General features: G+C 50.3%; 1 pseudogene; it reads left to right on the top strand.

Annotated features, from left to right (window-relative positions):
- Positions 1-20,000, top strand: part of LOC123731862 (protein flightless-1 homolog) — an 81,087-nt pseudogene that overhangs the window by 2,478 nt on the left and 58,609 nt on the right.

The following is a 20,000-nucleotide window of genomic DNA, read 5'->3' as shown; positions in this document are numbered from 1 at the left end:
TTGTGTAGGTAGATATACCTCACACCATGTTGTTGTTGTTGTTGTTGTTGTGTAGGTAGATATACCTCACACCATATTGTTATTGTTATTGTTGTGTAGGTAGATATACCTCACACCATATTGTTGTTGTTGTTGTTGTGTAGGTAGATATACCTCACACCATATTGTTGTTGTTGTTGTTGTGTAGGTAGAGATACCTCACACCATATTGTTGTTGTTGTTGTTGTTGTTGTGTAGGTAGATATACCTCACACCATATTGTTGTTGTTGTTGTGTAGGTAGATATACCTCACACCATATTGTTGTTGTAATTGTTGTTGTTGTTGTTGTTGTTGTGTAGGTAGATATACCTCACACCATATTGTTGTTGTTGTTGTTGTTGTGTAGGTAGATATACCTCACACCATATTGTTGTTGTTGTTGTTGTTGTTGTGTAGGTAGATATACCTCACACCATATTGTTGTTGTTGTTGTTGTGTAGGTAGATATACCTCACACCATATTGTTGTTGTTGTTGTTGTGTAGGTAGATATACCTCACACCATATTGTTGTTGTTGTTGTTGTTGTGTAGGTAGATATACCTCACACCATATTGTTGTTGTTGTTGTTGTTGTGTAGGTAGATATACCTCACACCATATTGTTGTTGTTGTTGTTGTTGTAGGTAGATATACCTCACACCATATTGTTGTTGTTGTTTGTGTAGGTAGATATACCTCACACCATATTGTTGTTGTTGTTGTTGTGTAGGTAGATATACCTCACACCATATTGTTGTTGTTGTTGTTGTTGTGTAGGTAGATATACCTCACACCATATTGTTGTTGTTGTTGTTGTTGTGTAGGTAGATATACCTCACACCATATTGTTGTTGTTGTTGTTGTGTAGGTAGATATACCTCACACCATATTGTTGTTGTTGTTGTTGTGTAGGTAGATATACCTCACACCATATTGTTGTTGTTGTTGTTGTGTAGGTAGATATACCTCACACCATATTGTTGTTGTTGTTGTTGTTTTGTAGGTAGATATACCTCACACCATATTGTTGTTGTTGTTGTTGTGTAGGTAGATATACCTCACACCATATTGTTATTGTTGTTGTTGTGTAGGTAGATATACCTCACACCATATTGTTGTTGTTGTTGTTGTGTAGGTAGATATACCTCACACCATATTGTTGTTGTTTGTTGTTGTGTAGGTAGATATACCTCACACCATATTGTTGTTGTTGTTGTTGTGTAGGTAGATATACCTCACACCATATTGTTGTTGTTGTTGTTGTGTAGGTAGATATACCTCACACCATATTGTTGTTGTTGTTGTTGTGTAGGTAGATATACCTCACACCATATTGTTGTTGTTGTTGTTGTGTAGGTAGATATACCTCACACCATATTGTTGTTGTTGTTGTTGTGTAGGTAGATATACCTCACACCATATTGTTGTTGTTGTGTAGGTAGATATACCTCACACCATATTGTTGTTGTTGTTGTGTAGGTAGATATACCTCACACCATATTGTTGTTGTTGTTGTTGTGTAGGTAGATATACCTCACACCATGTTGTTGTTGTTGTTGTTGTGTAGGTAGATATACCTCACACCATATTGTTGTTGTTGTTGTTGTGTAGGTAGATATACCTCACACCATATTGTTGTTGTTGTTGTTGTGTAGGTAGATATACCTCACACCATATTGTTGTTGTTGTTGTTGTTGTGTAGGTAGATATACCTCACACCATATTGTTGTTGTTGTGTAGGTAGATATACCTCACCATATTGTTGTTGTTGTTGTAGGTAGATATACCTCACACCATATTGTTGTTGTTGTTGTTGTGTAGGTAGATATACCTCACACCATATTGTTGTTGTTGTTGTTGTGTAGGTAGATATACCTCACACCATATTGTTGTTGTTGTTGTTGTGTAGGTAGATATACCTCACACCATATTGTTGTTGTTGTTGTTGTGTAGGTAGATATACCTCACACCATATTGTTGTTGTTGTTGTTGTTGTGTAGGTAGATATACCTCACACCATATTGTTGTTGTTGTTGTTGTTGTGTAGGTAGATATACCTCACACCATATTGTTGTTGTTGTTGTTGTTGTGGTAGGTAGATATACCTCACACCATATTGTTTTGTGTTGTTGTTGTTGTTGTGTAGGTAGATATACCTCACACCATATTGTTGTTGTTGTTGTTGTTGTTGTGTAGGTAGATATACCTCACACCATATTGTTGTTGTTGTTGTTGTTGTTGTAGGTAGATATACCTCACACCATATTGTTGTTGTTGTTGTTGTGTAGGTAGATATACCTCACACCATATTGTTGTTGTTGTTGTGTAGGTAGATATACCTCACACCATATTGTTGTTGTTGTTGTTGTGTAGGTAGATATACCTCACACCATGTTGTTGTTGTTGTTGTTGTGTAGGTAGATATACCTCACACCATATTGTTGTTGTTGTTGTTGTTGTGTAGGTAGATATACCTCACACCATATTGTTGTTGTTGTTGTGTAGGTAGATATACCTCACACCATATTGTTGTTGTTGTTGTTGTGTAGGTAGATATACCTCACACCATATTGTTGTTGTTGTTGTTGTTGTTGTTGTTGTTGTGTAGGTAGATATACCTCACACCATATTGTTGTTATTGTTGTTGTTGTTGTTGTGTGAGGTAGATATACCTCACACCATATTGTTGTTGTTGTTGTTGTTGTGTAGGTAGATATACCTCACACCATATTGTTATTGTTGTTGTTGTTGTTGTGTAGGTAGATATACCTCACACCATATTGTTGTTGTTGTTGTTGTTGTTGTTGTTGTGTAGGTAGATATACCTCACACCATTGTTATTGTTGTTGTTGTTGTTGTTGTTGTTGTGTAGGTAGATATACCTCACACCATATTGTTGTTGTTGTTGTTGTGTAGGTAGATATACCTCACACCATATTGTTGTTGTTGTTGTGTAGGTAGATATACCTCACACCATGTTGTTGTTGTTGTTGTTGTGTAGGTAGATATACCTCACACCATGTTGTTGTTGTTGTTGTTGTGTAGGTAGATATACTTCACACCATATTGTTGTTGTTGTTGTTGTTGTTGTGTAGGTAGATATACCTCACACCATGTTGTTGTTGTTGTTGTTGTGTAGGTAGATATACTTCACACCATATTGTTGTTGTTGTTGTTGTTGTTGTTGTGTAGGTGCGGGAAGCTGAAGAAGTTGGTTCTGAATAAGAATCGTCTGGTGACTCTTCCTGAAGCCATCCACTTCCTGGTCGACCTGGAGGTACACACTGTCCTCTGTTCTAGGTTCTAACCGTCTAGGTTCTAGATGTTCTGCCCTGTGTTCTAGGTTCTAAATGTTCTAGATGTTCTTCCCTGTGTTCTAGGTTCTAAATGTTCTAGATGTTCTGCCCTGTGTTCTAGGTTCTAAATGTTCTAGATGTTCTTCCCTGTGTTCTAGGTTCTAGATGTTCTGCCCTGTGTTCTAGGTTCTAAATGTTCTAGATGTTCCGCCCTGTGTTCTAGGTTCTAAATGTTCTAGATGTTCTGCCCTGTGTTCTAGGTTCTAAATAGATGTTCTAGGTTGTAAGTGTTCTCTCTCCTCTGTGTGTTCTAGGTTCTAGATGTCCGTGAGAACCCCAACCTGGTGATGCCTCCCAAGCCGGTGGACAGGACAGCAGAGTGGTACAACATCGACTTCTCTCTTCAGAACCAACTGAGACTGGCTGGAGCTTCACCTGCTGTTATATCTGCTGCTGGGGAGGTGGGTCTGGGGGGAGGAGGAGGGTCTGGGGGAGGAGGAGGTGGGTCTGGGGGAGGAGGTGGGTCTGGGGGGAGGAGGTGGGTCTGGGAGGAGGAGGTGGGTCTGGGGGGAGGAGGAGGGTCTGGGGGAGGAGCTGGGTCTGGGGGAGGAGGTGGGTCTGGGGGGAGGAGGAGGGTCTGGGGGAGGAGGAGGGTCTGGGGGGAGGAGGAGGAGGTGGGTCTGGGGGAGGAGGTGGGTCTAGGGGGAGGAGGTGGGTCTGGGGGAGGAGGAGGGTCTGGGGGGAGGAGGAGGGTCTGGGGGGAGGAGGAGGGTCTGGGGGAGGAGGAGGAGGTGGGTCTAGGGGGAGGAGGAGGTGGGTCTGGGGGAGGAGGAGGGTCTGGCTGGAGCTTCCCTGCTGTTATATCTGCTGCTGGGGAGGTGGGTCTGGGGGGGAGGTGGGTCTGGGGGAGGAGGAGGTGGGTCTGGGGGAGGAGGAGGGTCTGGGGGAGGAGGTGGGTCTGGGGGGGAGGTGGGTCTGGGGGGGGAGGTGGGTCTGGGGGAGGAGGTGGGTCTGGGGGGAGGAGGTGGGTCTGGGGGAGGTGGGTCTGGGGGGGAGTCTGGGGGGGAGGTGGGTCTGGGGGAGGAGGTGGGTCTAGGAGGAGGAGGTGGGTCTAGGGGAGGAGGAGGGTCTAGGGGGAGGAGGTGGGTCTAGGGGAGGAGGTGGGTCTGGGGGAGGAGGTGGGTCTAGGAGGAGGAGGTGGGTCTGCGGGGAGTTCCCTGCTGTTATATCTGCTGGGGGAGGTGGGTCTGGGGGGAGGAGGTGGGTCTAGGAGGAGGAGGTGGGTCTGGGGGAGGAGGAGGGTCTAGGGGGAGGAGGTGGGTCTAGGGGGAGGAGGAGGGTCTAGGGGGAGGAGGTGGGTCTGGGGGGAGGAGGTGGGTCTGGGGGAGGAGGAGGGTCTAGGGGGAGGAGGGTCTGGGGGAGGAGGTGGTCTAGGAGGAGGAGGAGGTGGGTCTGGGGGAGGAGGAGGGTCTAGGGGAGGAGGTGGGTCTAGGGGAGGAGGTGGTCGAGGAGGTGGGTCTAGGGGAGGAGGAGGGTCTAGGGGAGGAGGTGGGTCTAGGGGGAGGAGGTGAGTCTAGGGGAGGGGTGGGTCTGGGGGAGGAGGTGAGTCTAGGGGAGGAGGAGGGTCTAGGGGGAGGAGTTATGGCTCTACTCCATCCAGACCTGTCTGTGTTACCAGACAGAGAAATGCACTGCTTTAGATATACGCTCAATACATTTAGTGTGTGTGTGTGTGTGTGTGTGTGTGTGTGTGTGTGTAGGGGCCAGCCCACGGGACCCCCTGGCGAGGAAGATGAGGCTGAGGAGGAGGAAGGACAGTAGTCAAGACGACCAGGCTAAACAGGTCCTCAAGGGGATGAATGATGTCACACAAGAGAAGAACAAGAGTTTAGAGGTAAGGAAGGGAGGGGAGGGAGGGAGGAGGGAGGAGGAGAGAGAGGGAGGGAGGGTTGGAGGAGAGAGAGGAATGGAGGGAGGGAGGGGGAGAGGGAGGGAGGGGGAGGAGAGAGAGGGAGGGAGGGGTGGAGGAGAGAGGGAGGGAGGGGGAGGAGAGAGAGGGAGGGAGGGTTGGAGGAGAGAGAGGAATGGAGGGAGGGAGGGGGAGGAGAGAGGGAGGGGGAGAGAGAGAGGGAGGGAGGGTGGAGGAGAGAGAGGATGGAGGGAGGAGAGGAGAGAGGGAGGGAGGGGGAGGAGGAGAGGGAGGAGGGGAGGGAGGGGGAGGAGAGAGGGAGGGAGGGTTGGAGGAGAGAGAGGAATGGAGGGAGGAGGGGGAGGAGAGAGGGAGGGAGGGGGAGGAGAGAGAGGGAGGGGTGGAGGAGAGAGAGGGAGGGAGGAGGGGGGTGGAGGAGAGAGGAAGGGAGGGGTGGAGGAGAGGGAGGAGGAGAGAGAGGAGGGAGGGGTGGAGGAGAGAGAGAGGGAGGGGGTGGAGGAGAGAGGAAGGGAGGGTGGAGGAGAGAGAGAGGGGAGGAGAGAGAGAGGGAGGTGGAGGAGAGAGAGAGGGAGGGAGGGTGGAGGAGAGAGAGGGAGGGAGGGTGGAGGAGAGGGTGAGGGAGGGAGGGGGGGTGGAGGAGAGAGAGAGAGAGGGAGGGAGGGAGAGGGAGGGAGGGAGAGAGGGAGGGAGGGGCAGGGTTATGGAGGAGAGATGAACATGTGGTTTTCATTCCTTTAGTACCAGTCTGTATTCCATTTCCATTACAAGGAGCTGGTCCTCCTAGATTTACACCCACCAGCATCCTCTGTTGGGAACGCACCAATGACTTGTTCCAAATGAAACCGAGACCTTAACGTGTGTGTGTGTGTGTGTGTGTGTGTGTGTGTGTGTGTGTGTGTGTGTGTGTGTGTGTGTTTGTCCTGTGTGTCCTGTGTGTCCTGTGTGTCTGTGTGTGTGTGTGTGTGTGTGTGTGTGTGTGTGTGTCCTGTGTGTCCTGTGTGTGGTTGTGTGTGTGTGGTTGTGTGTGTGTGTGTGTGTTTGTGTGTGTGTGTGTGTGTGTGTGTTTGTCCTGTGTGTCCTGTGTGTCCTGTGTGTCCTGTGTGTCTGTGTGTGTGTGTGTGTGTGTGTGTGTGTCCGTGGTTGTGTGTGTGTGTGTGTGTGTGTGTGTGTGTGTGTGTGTGTGTGTGTCCTGTGTGTGTGTCCTGTGTGTGTGGTTGTGTGTGTGTGGTTGTGTGTGTGGTTGTGTTTGTGTGTGGTTGTGTGTGTGTGTGTTTGTCCTGTGTGTCCTGTGTGTCTGTGTGTGTGTGTGTGTGTGTGTGTGTGTGTGTCCTGTGTGTGTGGTTGTGTGTGTGTGTGTGTGTGTGTGTGTGTGTGTGTCCTGTGTGTGTGTTGTGTGTGTGTGGTTGTGTGTGTGGTTTGTGTGTGGTTGTGTTTGTGTGTGTGTGTGTGTGTGTGTGTGTGTGTGTGTGTGTGTGTGTGTGTGTGGTTGTGTGTGTTGTGTGTGTGTGGTTGTGTGTGTGTGGTTGTGTGTGTGTGTGTGTGTGTGTGTGTGTGTGTGTGTGTGTGTGTGTGTGTGTGGTTGTGTGTGTGGTTGTGTGTGTGTGGTTGTGTGTGTGTGTGTGTGTGTGTGTGTGTAGGAGAACGGCGATCAGCAGTACGGGGAATTGAACGCGTCGTTGGGAAACGCGCGTCGTTGGGACAAGAGTCTGGAGAAACCACAGCTGGACTACTCTGAGTTCTTCATGGAGGACGTAGGACAGGTGGGTGTTACACAACTGGCCCAGCGGGGTTTAGGGTTTGGTCCGGGGTTAGGGTTTGGTCCGGGGTTAGGGTTTGGTTAGGGTTTGGTCCGGGGTTAGGGTTTGGCCCGGGGTTTAGGGTTTGGTTAGGGTTTGGTCCGGGGTTAGGGTTTGGTTAGGGTTTGGCCCGGGGTTTAGGGTTTGGTCCGGGGTTAGGGTTTGGCCCGGGGTTTAGGGTTTGGTTAGGGTTTGGTCCGGGGTTAGGGTTTGGTTAGGGTTTGGCCCGGGGTTTAGGGTTTGGTCCGGGGTTAGGGTTTGGCCCGGGGTTTAGGGTTTGGTTAGGGTTTGGTCCGGGGTTAGGGTTTGGTTAGGGTTTGGCCCGGGGTTTAGGGTTTGGCCCGGGGTTTAGGGTTTGGTCCGGGGTTAGGGTTTGGTCCGGGGTTAGGGTTTGGCCGGGGGTTTAGGGTTTGGTCCGGGGTTAGGGTTTGGTCCGGGGTTAGGGTTTGGTCCGGGGTTTAGGGTTTGGTTAGGGTTTGGTCCGGGGTTAGGGTTTGGTTAGGGTTTGGCCCGGGGTTTAGGGTTTGGCCCGGGGTTTAGGGTTTGGTCCGGGGTTAGGGTTTTGGCCCGGGGTTAGGGTTTTGGCCCGGGGTTAGGGTTTGGGTTAGGGTTTGGCCCGGGGTTGGGGTTTGGCCATCATTGTAAATATGAATTTGTTCTTAACCTCTCTAGGGGTTGTGGGACGCTACCGTCCCACCTGGCCAAGAGCCAATGAAAATGCAGAGCGCCATATTCCAAAAACATAAATACTCATTTATAAAAATTCGGTGTTCTACATCGGTTTAAAGATTTTAACTTCCTGTTAATCCAACCACGGTGTCAGATTTTCAGAAAAGACTTTACGGCGAAAGCAAACCATGTGACTATCCGAGAACCCAGCAAGGATTAAGTAAATAGCGATTAAAATGAATCACTTAACCTTTTGATAATCTTCATATCGTTGCAACTCACAAGACTCCCATTTACTCAATAAATTTTGTTCGATAAAGTCCCTCTTTTATATATCCAAAAACCTCCGTTTTTTTTTTTGTTTTCCGCGTTTTGTTCAGTAATCCACAGGCTCAAAAGCGGTCGCAAAAGACGGACAGAAAAATCGGAAAAATTATCAGTGAAGTTCGTAGAAACAACATGTCAAACGACGTTTGTAATCAATCCTCAGCTAGTCATAATAATCAATAACATTTCAACCGGACACAAACTTCGTCAATATATATATATAAAATGTAAAACCAGAAAGTCGCGATCTCTCTCTCTGGTCTCGCGCACGGGAAAAAACCTCGGACACTGAAAGGTCCACTCGTTGGTCTTGCTCCCTCATTTTTTCAGAATACAAGCCTGAAACTATCTCTAAAGACTGTTGCCATCTAGTGGAAGCCATAGGAAGTGCAATTTGAGTCCTAAGTCAATGGAATCTGTATAGGCATTCAATAGACAACTACAAAAAAAAAAAATTTTTACAAAAAAATGTCCTGGATGGTTTGTCCTCGGGGTTTCGTCTGCCATATCAGTTCTATTATACTCACAGACATTATTTTAACAGTTTTGGACACTTTAGAGTGTTTTTTTTATCCAAATCTACCCATTATATGCATAATCCTAGTTTATATCATAATATATGCTTATATATCATATCATATCCTAGCTTCTGGGCCTGAGTAGCAGGAAGTTTACTTTGGGAACGCTTTTCATCCGGAGGTGAAAATACTGCCCCCTAGTCTCCCTTATGGCTCTAATCTGATAGTGGGGGGGGGGTAGATGTCTCCCTTATGGCTCTAATCTGATAGTGGGGGGGGGTAGATGTCTCCCTTATGGCTCTAATCTGATAGTGGGGGGGGGGGTAGATGTCTCCCTTATGGCTCTAATCTGATAGTGGGGGGGGGGTATATGTCTCCCTTATGGCTCTAATCTGATAGTGGGGGGGGGGGGTAGATGTCTCCCTTATGGCTCTAATCTGATAGTGGGGGGGGGTGGTAGATGTCTCCCTTATGGCTCTAATCTGATAGTGGGGGGGGGGTAGATGTCTCCCTTATGGCTCTAATCTGATAGTGGGGGGGGTATATGTCTCCCTTATGGCTCTAATCTGATAGTGGGGGGGGGTAGATGTCTCCCTTATGGCTCTAATCTGATAGTGGGGGGGTGGTAGATGTCTCCCTTATGGCTCTAATCTGATAGTGGGGGGGGTAGATGTCTCCCTTATGGCTCTAATCTGATAGTGGGGGGGGGTAGATGTCTCCTTATGGCTCTAATCTGATAGTGGGGGGGGGTAGATGTCTCCCTTATGGCTCTAATCTGATAGTGGGGGGGGTAGATGTCTCCCTTATGGCTCTAATCTGATAGTGGGGGGGTAGATGTCTCCCTTGTGGCTCTAATCTGATAGTGGGGGGGGGTAGATGTCTCCCTTATGGCTCTAATCTGATAGTGGGGGGGGTAGATGTCTCCCTTATGGCTCTAATCTGATAGTGGGGGGGGGGTAGATGTCTCCCTTATGGCTCTAATCTGATAGTGGGGGGGGGTAGATGTCTCCCTTATGGCTCTAATCTGATAGTGGGGGGGTAGATGTCTCCCTTATGGCTCTAATCTGATAGTGGGGGGGGTAGATGTCTCCCTTATGGCTCTAATCTGATAGTGGGGGGGGGTAGATGTCTCCCTTATGGCTCTAATCTGATAGTGGGGGGGGTAGATGTCTCCCTTATGGCTCTAATCTGATAGTGGGGGGGGGGTAGATGTCTCCCTTATGGCTCTAATCTGATAGTGGGGGGGGGGTAGATGTCTCCCTTATGGCTCTAATCTGATAGTGGGGGGGGGTAGATGTCTCCCTTATGGCTCTAATCTGATAGTGGGGGGGGGGTAGATGTCTCCCTTATGGCTCTAATCTGATAGTGGGGGGGGGTAGATGTCTCCCTTATGGCTCTAATCTGATAGTGGGGGGGGGTAGATGTCTCCCTTATGGCTCTAATCTGATAGTGGGGGGGGGGTAGATGTCTCCCTTATGGCTCTAATCTGATAGTGGGGGGGGGGTAGATGTCTCCCTTATGGCTCTAATCTGATAGTGGGGGGGGGGTAGATGTCTCCCTTATGGCTCTAATCTGATAGTGGGGGGGGTAGATGTCTCCCTTATGGCTCTAATCTGATAGTGGGGGGGGGTAGATGTCTCCCTTATGGCTCTAATCTGATAGTGGGGGGGGTAGATGTCTCCCTTATGGCTCTAATCTGATAGTGGGGGGGGGGTAGATGTCTCCCTTATGGCTCTAATCTGATAGTGGGGGGGGTAGATGTCTCCCTTATGGCTCTAATCTGATAGTGGGGGGGGTAGATGTCTCCCTTATGGCTCTAATCTGATAGTGGGGGGGGTAGATGTCTCCCTTATGGCTCTAATCTGATAGTGGGGGGGGGGGGTAGATGTCTCCCTTATGGCTCTAATCTGATAGTGGGGGGGGGTAGATGTCTCCCTTATGGCTCTAATCTGATAGTGGGGGGGGGGTAGATGTCTCCCTTATGGCTCTAATCTGATAGTGGGGGGGGTAGATGTCTCCCTTATGGCTCTAATCTGATAGTGGGGGGGGGTAGATGTCTCCCTTATGGCTCTAATCTGATAGTGGGGGGGGTAGATGTCTCCCTTATGGCTCTAATCTGATAGTGGGGGGGGGGTAGATGTCTCCCTTATGGCTCTAATCTGATAGTGGGGGGGGGGTAGATGTCTCCCTTATGGCTCTAATCTGATAGTGGGGGGGGGTAGATGTCTCCCTTATGGCTCTAATCTGATAGTGGGGGGGGGGTAGATGTCTCCTTATGGCTCTAATCTGATAGTGGGGGGGTAGATGTCTCCCTTATGGCTCTAATCTGATAGTGGGGGGGGTAGATGTCTCCCTTATGGCTCTAATCTGATAGTGGGGGGGGGTAGATGTCTCCCTTATGGCTCTAATCTGATAGTGGGGGGGGGTAGATGTCTCCCTTATGGCTCTAATCTGATAGTGGGGGGGGTAGATGTCTCCCTTATGGCTCTAATCTGATAGTGGGGGGGGGGTAGATGTCTCCCTTATGGCTCTAATCTGATAGTGGGGGGGGGTAGATGTCTCCCTTATGGCTCTAATCTGATAGTGGGGGGGGTAGATGTCTCCCTTATGGCTCTAATCTGATAGTGGGGGGGGGGGTAGATGTCTCCCTTATGGCTCTAATCTGATAGTGGGGGGGGTAGATGTCTCCCTTATGGCTCTAATCTGATAGTGGGGGGGGGTAGATGTCTCCCTTATGGCTCTAATCTGATAGTGGGGGGGGTAGATGTCTCCCTTATGGCTCTAATCTGATAGTGGGGGGGGGGGGGTAGATGTCTCCCTTATGGCTCTAATCTGATAGTGGGGGGGGGTAGATGTCTCCCTTATGGCTCTAATCTGATAGTGGGGGGGGGGGTAGATGTCTCCCTTATGGCTCTAATCTGATAGTGGGGGGGGGTAGATGTCTCCCTTATGGCTCTAATCTGATAGTGGGGGGGGGTAGATGTCTCCCTTATGGCTCTAATCTGATAGTGGGGGGGGGGGTAGATGTCTCCCTTATGGCTCTAATCTGATAGTGGGGGGGGGGTAGATGTCTCCCTTATGGCTCTAATCTGATAGTGGGGGGGGGGTAGATGTCTCCCTTATGGCTCTAATCTGATAGTGGGGGGGGGGGGGGTAGATGTCTCCCTTATGGCTCTAATCTGATAGTGGGGGGGGTAGATGTCTCCCTTATGGCTCTAATCTGATAGTGGGGGGGGGGGTAGATGTCTCCCTTATGGCTCTAATCTGATAGTGGGGGGGGTAGATGTCTCCCTTATGGCTCTAATCTGATAGTGGGGGGGGGGGTAGATGTCTCCCTTATGGCTCTAATCTGATAGTGGGGGGGGGGTAGATGTCTCCCTTATGGCTCTAATCTGATAGTGGGGGGGGTAGATGTCTCCCTTATGGCTCTAATCTGATAGTGGGGGGGGGGGGTAGATGTCTCCCTTATGGCTCTAATCTGATAGTGGGGGGGTAGATGTCTCCCTTATGGCTCTAATCTGATAGTGGGGGGGGGGGGGGTAGATGTCTCCCTTATGGCTCTAATCTGATAGTGGGGGGGGGTAGATGTCTCCTTATGGCTCTAATCTGATAGTGGGGGGGGGTAGATGTCTCCTTATGGCTCTAATCTGATAGTGGGGGGGGGTAGATGTCTCCCTTATGGCTCTAATCTGATAGTGGGGGGGGTAGATGTCTCCCTTATGGCTCTAATCTGATAGTGGGGGGGGGTAGATGTCTCCCTTATGGCTCTAATCTGATAGTGGGGGGGGGTAGATGTCTCCCTTATGGCTCTAATCTGATAGTGGGGGGGTAGATGTCTCCCTTATGGCTCTAATCTGATAGTGGGGGGGGGGGTAGATGTCTCCCTTATGGCTCTAATCTGATAGTGGGGGGGGTAGATGTCTCCCTTATGGCTCTAATCTGATAGTGGGGGGGGTAGATGTCTCCCTTATGGCTCTAATCTGATAGTGGGGGGGGGTAGATGTCTCCCTTATGGCTCTAATCTGATAGTGGGGGGGGTAGATGTCTCCCTTATGGCTCTAATCTGATAGTGGGGGGGGTAGATGTCTCCCTTATGGCTCTAATCTGATAGTGGGGGGGGTAGATGTCTCCCTTATGGCTCTAATCTGATAGTGGGGGGGGTAGATGTCTCCCTTATGGCTCTAATCTGATAGTGGGGGGGGTAGATGTCTCCCTTATGGCTCTAATCTGATAGTGGGGGGGGTAGATGTCTCCCTTATGGCTCTAATCTGATAGTGGGGGGGGGTAGATGTCTCCCTTATGGCTCTAATCTGATAGTGGGGGGGGGTAGATGTCTCCCTTATGGCTCTAATCTGATAGTGGGGGGGGTAGATGTCTCCCTTATGGCTCTAATCTGATAGTGGGGGGGGGGTAGATGTCTCCCTTATGGCTCTAATCTGATAGTGGGGGGGGGTAGATGTCTCCCTTATGGCTCTAATCTGATAGTGGGGGGGGGTAGATGTCTCCCTTATGGCTCTAATCTGATAGTGGGGGGGGGTAGATGTCTCCCTTATGGCTCTAATCTGATAGTGGGGGGGGGTAGATGTCTCCCTTATGGCTCTAATCTGATAGTGGGGGGGGGGTAGATGTCTCCCTTATGGCTCTAATCTGATAGTGGGGGGGGGTAGATGTCTCCCTTATGGCTCTAATCTGATAGTGGGGGGGGGGTAGATGTCTCCCTTATGGCTCTAATCTGATAGTGGGGGGGGGGGTAGATGTCTCCTTATGGCTCTAATCTGATAGTGGGGGGGGGTAGATGTCTCCCTTATGGCTCTAATCTGATAGTGGGGGGGGGTAGATGTCTCCCTTATGGCTCTAATCTGATAGTGGGGGGGGGGGTAGATGTCTCCCTTATGGCTCTAATCTGATAGTGGGGGGGGGGGTAGATGTCTCCCTTATGGCTCTAATCTGATAGTGGGGGGGGGTAGATGTCTCCTTATGGCTCTAATCTGATAGTGGGGGGGGTAGATGTCTCCCTTATGGCTCTAATCTGATAGTGGGGGGGGGGGGTAGATGTCTCCCTTATGGCTCTAATCTGATAGTGGGGGGGGGTAGATGTCTCCTTATGGCTCTAATCTGATAGTGGGGGGGGTAGATGTCTCCCTTATGGCTCTAATCTGATAGTGGGGGGGGGTAGATGTCTCCCTTATGGCTCTAATCTGATAGTGGGGGGGGTAGATGTCTCCCTTATGGCTCTAATCTGATAGTGGGGGGGGGTAGATGTCTCCTTATGGCTCTAATCTGATAGTGGGGGGGGTAGATGTCTCCCTTATGGCTCTAATCTGATAGTGGGGGGGGGTAGATGTCTCCCTTATGGCTCTAATCTGATAGTGGGGGGGGTAGATGTCTCCCTTATGGCTCTAATCTGATAGTGGGGGGGGGGTAGATGTCTCCCTTATGGCTCTAATCTGATAGTGGGGGGGGGGTAGATGTCTCCCTTATGGCTCTAATCTGATAGTGGGGGGGGGGTAGATGTCTCCCTTATGGCTCTAATCTGATAGTGGGGGGGGGGGTAGATGTCTCCCTTATGGCTCTAATCTGATAGTGGGGGGGGGTAGATGTCTCCCTTATGGCTCTAATCTGATAGTGGGGGGGGGTAGATGTCTCCCTTATGGCTCTAATCTGATAGTGGGGGGGGGTAGATGTCTCCCTTATGGCTCTAATCTGATAGTGGGGGGGGGTAGATGTCTCCCTTATGGCTCTAATCTGATAGTGGGGGGGGGGGGGGTAGATGTCTCCCTTATGGCTCTAATCTGATAGTGGGGGGGGGGTAGATGTCTCCCTTATGGCTCTAATCTGATAGTGGGGGGGGGGGTAGATGTCTCCCTTATGGCTCTAATCTGATAGTGGGGGGGGGTAGATGTCTCCCTTATGGCTCTAATCTGATAGTGGGGGGGGGTAGATGTCTCCCTTATGGCTCTAATCTGATAGTGGGGGGGGGGTAGATGTCTCCTTATGGCTCTAATCTGATAGTGGGGGGGGGGTAGATGTCTCCCTTATGGCTCTAATCTGATAGTGGGGGGGGGGTAGATGTCTCCCTTATGGCTCTAATCTGATAGTGGGGGGGGTAGATGTCTCCCTTATGGCTCTAATCTGATAGTGGGGGGGGGTAGATGTCTCCCTTATGGCTCTAATCTGATAGTGGGGGGGGGGTAGATGTCTCCCTTATGGCTCTAATCTGATAGTGGGGGGGGGTAGATGTCTCCCTTATGGCTCTAATCTGATAGTGGGGGGGGGGTAGATGTCTCCCTTATGGCTCTAATCTGATAGTGGGGGGGGTAGATGTCTCCCTTATGGCTCTAATCTGATAGTGGGGGGGGGTAGATGTCTCCCTTATGGCTCTAATCTGATAGTGGGGGGGGGTAGATGTCTCCCTTATGGCTCTAATCTGATAGTGGGGGGGGGGTAGATGTCTCCCTTATGGCTCTAATCTGATAGTGGGGGGGGTAGATGTCTCCCTTATGGCTCTAATCTGATAGTGGGGGGGGGTAGATGTCTCCCTTATGGCTCTAATCTGATAGTGGGGGGGGTAGATGTCTCCCTTATGGCTCTAATCTGATAGTGGGGGGGGTAGATGTCTCCCTTATGGCTCTAATCTGATAGTGGGGGGGGTAGATGTCTCCCTTATGGCTCTAATCTGATAGTGGGGGGGGTAGATGTCTCCCTTATGGCTCTAATCTGATAGTGGGGGGGTAGATGTCTCCCTTATGGCTCTAATCTGATAGTGGGGGGGGGTAGATGTCTCCCTTATGGCTCTAATCTGATAGTGGGGGGGGTAGATGTCTCCTTATGGCTCTAATCTGATAGTGGGGGGGGGTAGATGTCTCCCTTATGGCTCTAATCTGATAGTGGGGGGGTAGATGTCTCCCTTATGGCTCTAATCTGATAGTGGGGGGGGTAGATGTCTCCCTTATGGCTCTAATCTGATAGTGGGGGTAGATGTCTATGGGGGGGGTAGATGTCTCCTTATGGCTCTAATCTGATAGTGGGGGGGGTAGATGTCTCCCTTATGGCTCTAATCTGATAGTGGGGGGGGGTAGATGTCTCCCTTATGGCTCTAATCTGATAGTGGGGGGGGTAGATGTCTCCCTTATGGCTCTAATCTGATAGTGGGGGGGGGGTAGATGTCTCCCTTATGGCTCTAATCTGATAGTGGGGGGGGGGGTAGATGTCTCCCTTATGGCTCTAATCTGATAGTGGGGGGGGGGGGGTAGATGTCTCCCTTATGGCTCTAATCTGATAGTGGGGGGGGGGTAGATGTCTCCCTTATGGCTCTAATCTGATAGTGGGGGGGGGGGTAGATGTCTCCCTTATGGCTCTAATCTGATAGTGGGGGGGGGTAGATGTCTCCTTATGGCCAATCTGATAGTGGGGTGTCTCCTCAATCTGATAGTGGGGGGGGGTAGATGTCTCCCTTATGGCTCTAATCTGATAGTGGGGGGGGGTAGATGTCTCCCTTATGGCTCTAATCTGATAGTGGGGGGGGTAGATGTCTCCCTTATGGCTCTAATCTGATAGTGGGGGGGGGTAGATGTCTCCCTTATGGCTCTAATCTGATAGTGGGGGGGGGGGTAGATGTCTCCCTTATGGCTCTAATCTGATAGTGGGGGGGGTAGATGTCTCCCTTATGGCTCTAATCTGATAGTGGGGGGGGGGGGTAGATGTCTCCCTTATGGCTCTAATCTGATAGTGGGGGGGGGGGGTAGATGTCTCCCTTATGGCTCTAATCTGATAGTGGGGGGGGGTAGATGTCTCCCTTATGGCTCTAATCTGATAGTGGGGGGGGGTAGATGTCTCCCTTATGGCTCTAATCTGATAGTGGGGGGGGGGTAGATGTCTCCCTTATGGCTCTAATCTGATAGTGGGGGGGGGGGTAGATGTCTCCCTTATGGCTCTAATCTGATAGTGGGGGGGGGTAGATGTCTCCCTTATGGCTCTAATCTGATAGTGGGGGGGGGGTAGATGTCTCCCTTATGGCTCTAATCTGATAGTGGGGGGGGGTAGATGTCTCCCTTATGGCTCTAATCTGATAGTGGGGGGGGGTAGATGTCTCCCTTATGGCTCTAATCTGATAGTGGGGGGGGGGGTAGATGTCTCCCTTATGGCTCTAATCTGATAGTGGGGGGGGGGGGGTAGATGTCTCCCTTATGGCTCTAATCTGATAGTGGGGGGGGTAGATGTCTCCCTTATGGCTCTAATCTGATAGTGGGGGGGGGGTAGATGTCTCCTTATGGCTCTAATCTGATAGTGGGGGGGGGGTAGATGTCTCCCTTATGGCTCTAATCTGATAGTGGGGGGGGGTAGATGTCTCCCTTATGGCTCTAATCTGATAGTGGGGGGGGTAGATGTCTCCCTTATGGCTCTAATCTGATAGTGGGGGGGTAGATGTCTCCCTTATGGCTCTAATCTGATAGTGGGGGGGGTAGATGTCTCCCTTATGGCTCTAATCTGATAGTGGGGGGGGTAGATGTCTCCTTATGGCTCTAATCTGATAGTGGGGGGGGGTAGATGTCTCCTTATGGCTCTAATCTGATAGTGGGGGGGGGTAGATGTCTCCCTTATGGCTCTAATCTGATAGTGGGGGGGGGGTAGATGTCTCCCTTATGGCTCTAATCTGATAGTGGGGGGGGGTAGATGTCTCCCTTATGGCTCTAATCTGATAGTGGGGGGGGGGTAGATGTCTCCCTTATGGCTCTAATCTGATAGTGGGGGGGGGTAGATGTCTCCCTTATGGCTCTAATCTGATAGTGGGGGGGGGGTAGATGTCTCCCTTATGGCTCTAATCTGATAGTGGGGGGGGGGGTAGATGTCTCCCTTATGGCTCTAATCTGATAGTGGGGGGGGGTAGATGTCTCCCTTATGGCTCTAATCTGATAGTGGGGGGGGTAGATGTCTCCCTTATGGCTCTAATCTGATAGTGGGGGGGGGTAGATGTCTCCCTTATGGCTCTAATCTGATAGTGGGGGGGGGGGTAGATGTCTCCCTTATGGCTCTAATCTGATAGTGGGGGGGGGGGTAGATGTCTCCCTTATGGCTCTAATCTGATAGTGGGGGGGGGTAGATGTCTCCCTTATGGCTCTAATCTGATAGTGGGGGGGGTAGATGTCTCCCTTATGGCTCTAATCTGATAGTGGGGGGGGGGTAGATGTCTCCCTTATGGCTCTAATCTGATAGTGGGGGGGGTAGATGTCTCCTTATGGCTCTAATCTGATAGTGGGGGGGGGGTAGATGTCTCCTTATGGCTCTAATCTGATAGTGGGGGGGGTAGATGTCTCCCTTATGGCTCTAATCTGATAGTGGGGGGGGGGTAGATGTCTCCCTTATGGCTCTAATCTGATAGTGGGGGGGGGTAGATGTCTCCCTTATGGCTCTAATCTGATAGTGGGGGGGGGGGGTAGATGTCTCCCTTATGGCTCTAATCTGATAGTGGGGGGGGGTAGATGTCTCCATTATGGCTCTAATCTGATAGTGGGGGGGGGTAGATGTCTCCCTTATGGCTCTAATCTGATAGTGGGGGGGGGGTAGATGTCTCCCTTATGGCTCTAATCTGATAGTGGGGGGGTAGATGTCTCCCTTATGGCTCTAATCTGATAGTGGGGGGGGGGTAGATGTCTCCCTTATGGCTCTAATCTGATAGTGGGGGGGGGTAGATGTCTCCATTATGGCTCTAATCTGATAGTGGGGGGGGGTAGATGTCTCCCTTATGGCTCTAATCTGATAGTGGGGGGGTAGATGTCTCCCTTATGGCTCTAATCTGATAGTGGGGGGGGGGTAGATGTCTCCCTTATGGCTCTAATCTGATAGTGGGGGGGGGGTAGATGTCTCCCTTATGGCTCTAATCTGATAGTGGGGGGGGTAGATGTCTCCCTTATGGCTCTAATCTGATAGTGGGGGGGGGGGGGTAGATGTCTCCCTTATGGCTCTAATCTGATAGTGGGGGGGGGTAGATGTCTCCCTTATGGCTCTAATCTGATAGTGGGGGGGTAGATGTCTCCCTTATGGCTCTAATCTGATAGTGGGGGGGGGTAGATGTCTCCCTTATGGCTCTAATCTGATAGTGGGGGGGGGTAGATGTCTCCCTTATGGCTCTAATCTGATAGTGGGGGGGGGTAGATGTCTCCCTTATGGCTCTAATCTGATAGTGGGGGGGGTAGATGTCTCCCTTATGGCTCTAATCTGATAGTGGGGGGGGGTAGATGTCTCCCTTATGGCTCTAATCTGATAGTGGGGGGGGGTAGATGTCTCCCTTATGGCTCTAATCTGATAGTGGGGGGGGGGGTAGATGTCTCCCTTATGGCTCTAATCTGATAGTGGGGGGGGGTAGATGTCTCCCTTATGGCTCTAATCTGATAGTGGGGGGGGGTAGATGTCTCCCTAATGGCTCTAATCTGATAGTGGGGGGGGGTAGATGTCTCCCTAATGGCTCTAATCTGATAGTGGGGGGGGTAGATGTCTCCCTAATGGCTCTAATCTGATAGTAACTTAAAGCGGGTACAGCCTCAGTGTTCACAGTAACTTAAAGCGGGTACAGCCTCAGTGTTCACAGTAACTTAAAGCGGGTACAGCCTCAGTGTTCACAGGAACTTAAAGCGGGTACAGCCTCAGTGTTCACAGTAACTTAAAGCGGGTACAGCCTCAGTGTTCACAGGAACTTAAAGTGGGTACAGCCTCAGTGTTCACAGTAACTTAAAGCGGGTACAGCCTCAGTGTTCACAGTAACTTAAAGCGGGTACAGCCTCAGTGTTCACAGTAACTTAAAGCGGGTACAGCCTCAGTGTTCACAGTAACTTAAAGCGGGTACAGCCTCAGTGTTCACAGTAACTTAAAGCGGGTACAGCCTCAGTGTTCACAGTAACTTAAAGCGGGTACAGCCTCAGTGTTCACAGTAACTTAAAGCGGGTACAGCCTCAGTGTTCACAGTAACTTAAAGCGGGTACAGCCTCAGTGTTCACAGTAACTTAAAGCGGGTACAGCCTCAGTGTTCACAGGAACTTAAAGCGGGTACAGCCTCAGTGTTCACAGGAACTTAAAGCGGGTACAGCCTCAGTGTTCACAGGAACTTAAAGCGGGTACAGCCTCAGTGTTCACAGTAACTTAAAGCGGGTACAGCCTCAGTGTTCACAGTAACTTAAAGCGGGTACAGCCTCAGTGTTCACAGGAACTTAAAGCGGGTACAGCCTCAGTGTTCACAGGAACTTAAAGCGGGTACAGCCTCAGTGTTCACAGTAACTTAAAGCGGGTACAGCCTCAGTGTTCACAGTAACTTAAAGCGGGTAGAGCCTCAGTGTTCACAGGAACTTAAAGCGGGTAGAGCCTCAGTGTTCACAGGAACTTAAAGCGGGTACAGCCTCAGTGTTCACAGGAACTTAAAGCGGGTACAGCCTCAGTGTTCACAGGAACTTAAA

The sequence above is a fragment of the Salmo salar genome, unplaced genomic scaffold (genome assembly GCF_905237065.1).
Source record: "Salmo salar unplaced genomic scaffold, Ssal_v3.1, whole genome shotgun sequence".
In the NCBI taxonomy this organism is placed as follows: Eukaryota; Metazoa; Chordata; class Actinopteri; order Salmoniformes; family Salmonidae; genus Salmo; species Salmo salar.
The sequence above is the reverse complement of the archived record's forward strand: the minus strand, read 5'-3'. Positions and strand labels throughout refer to the sequence as shown.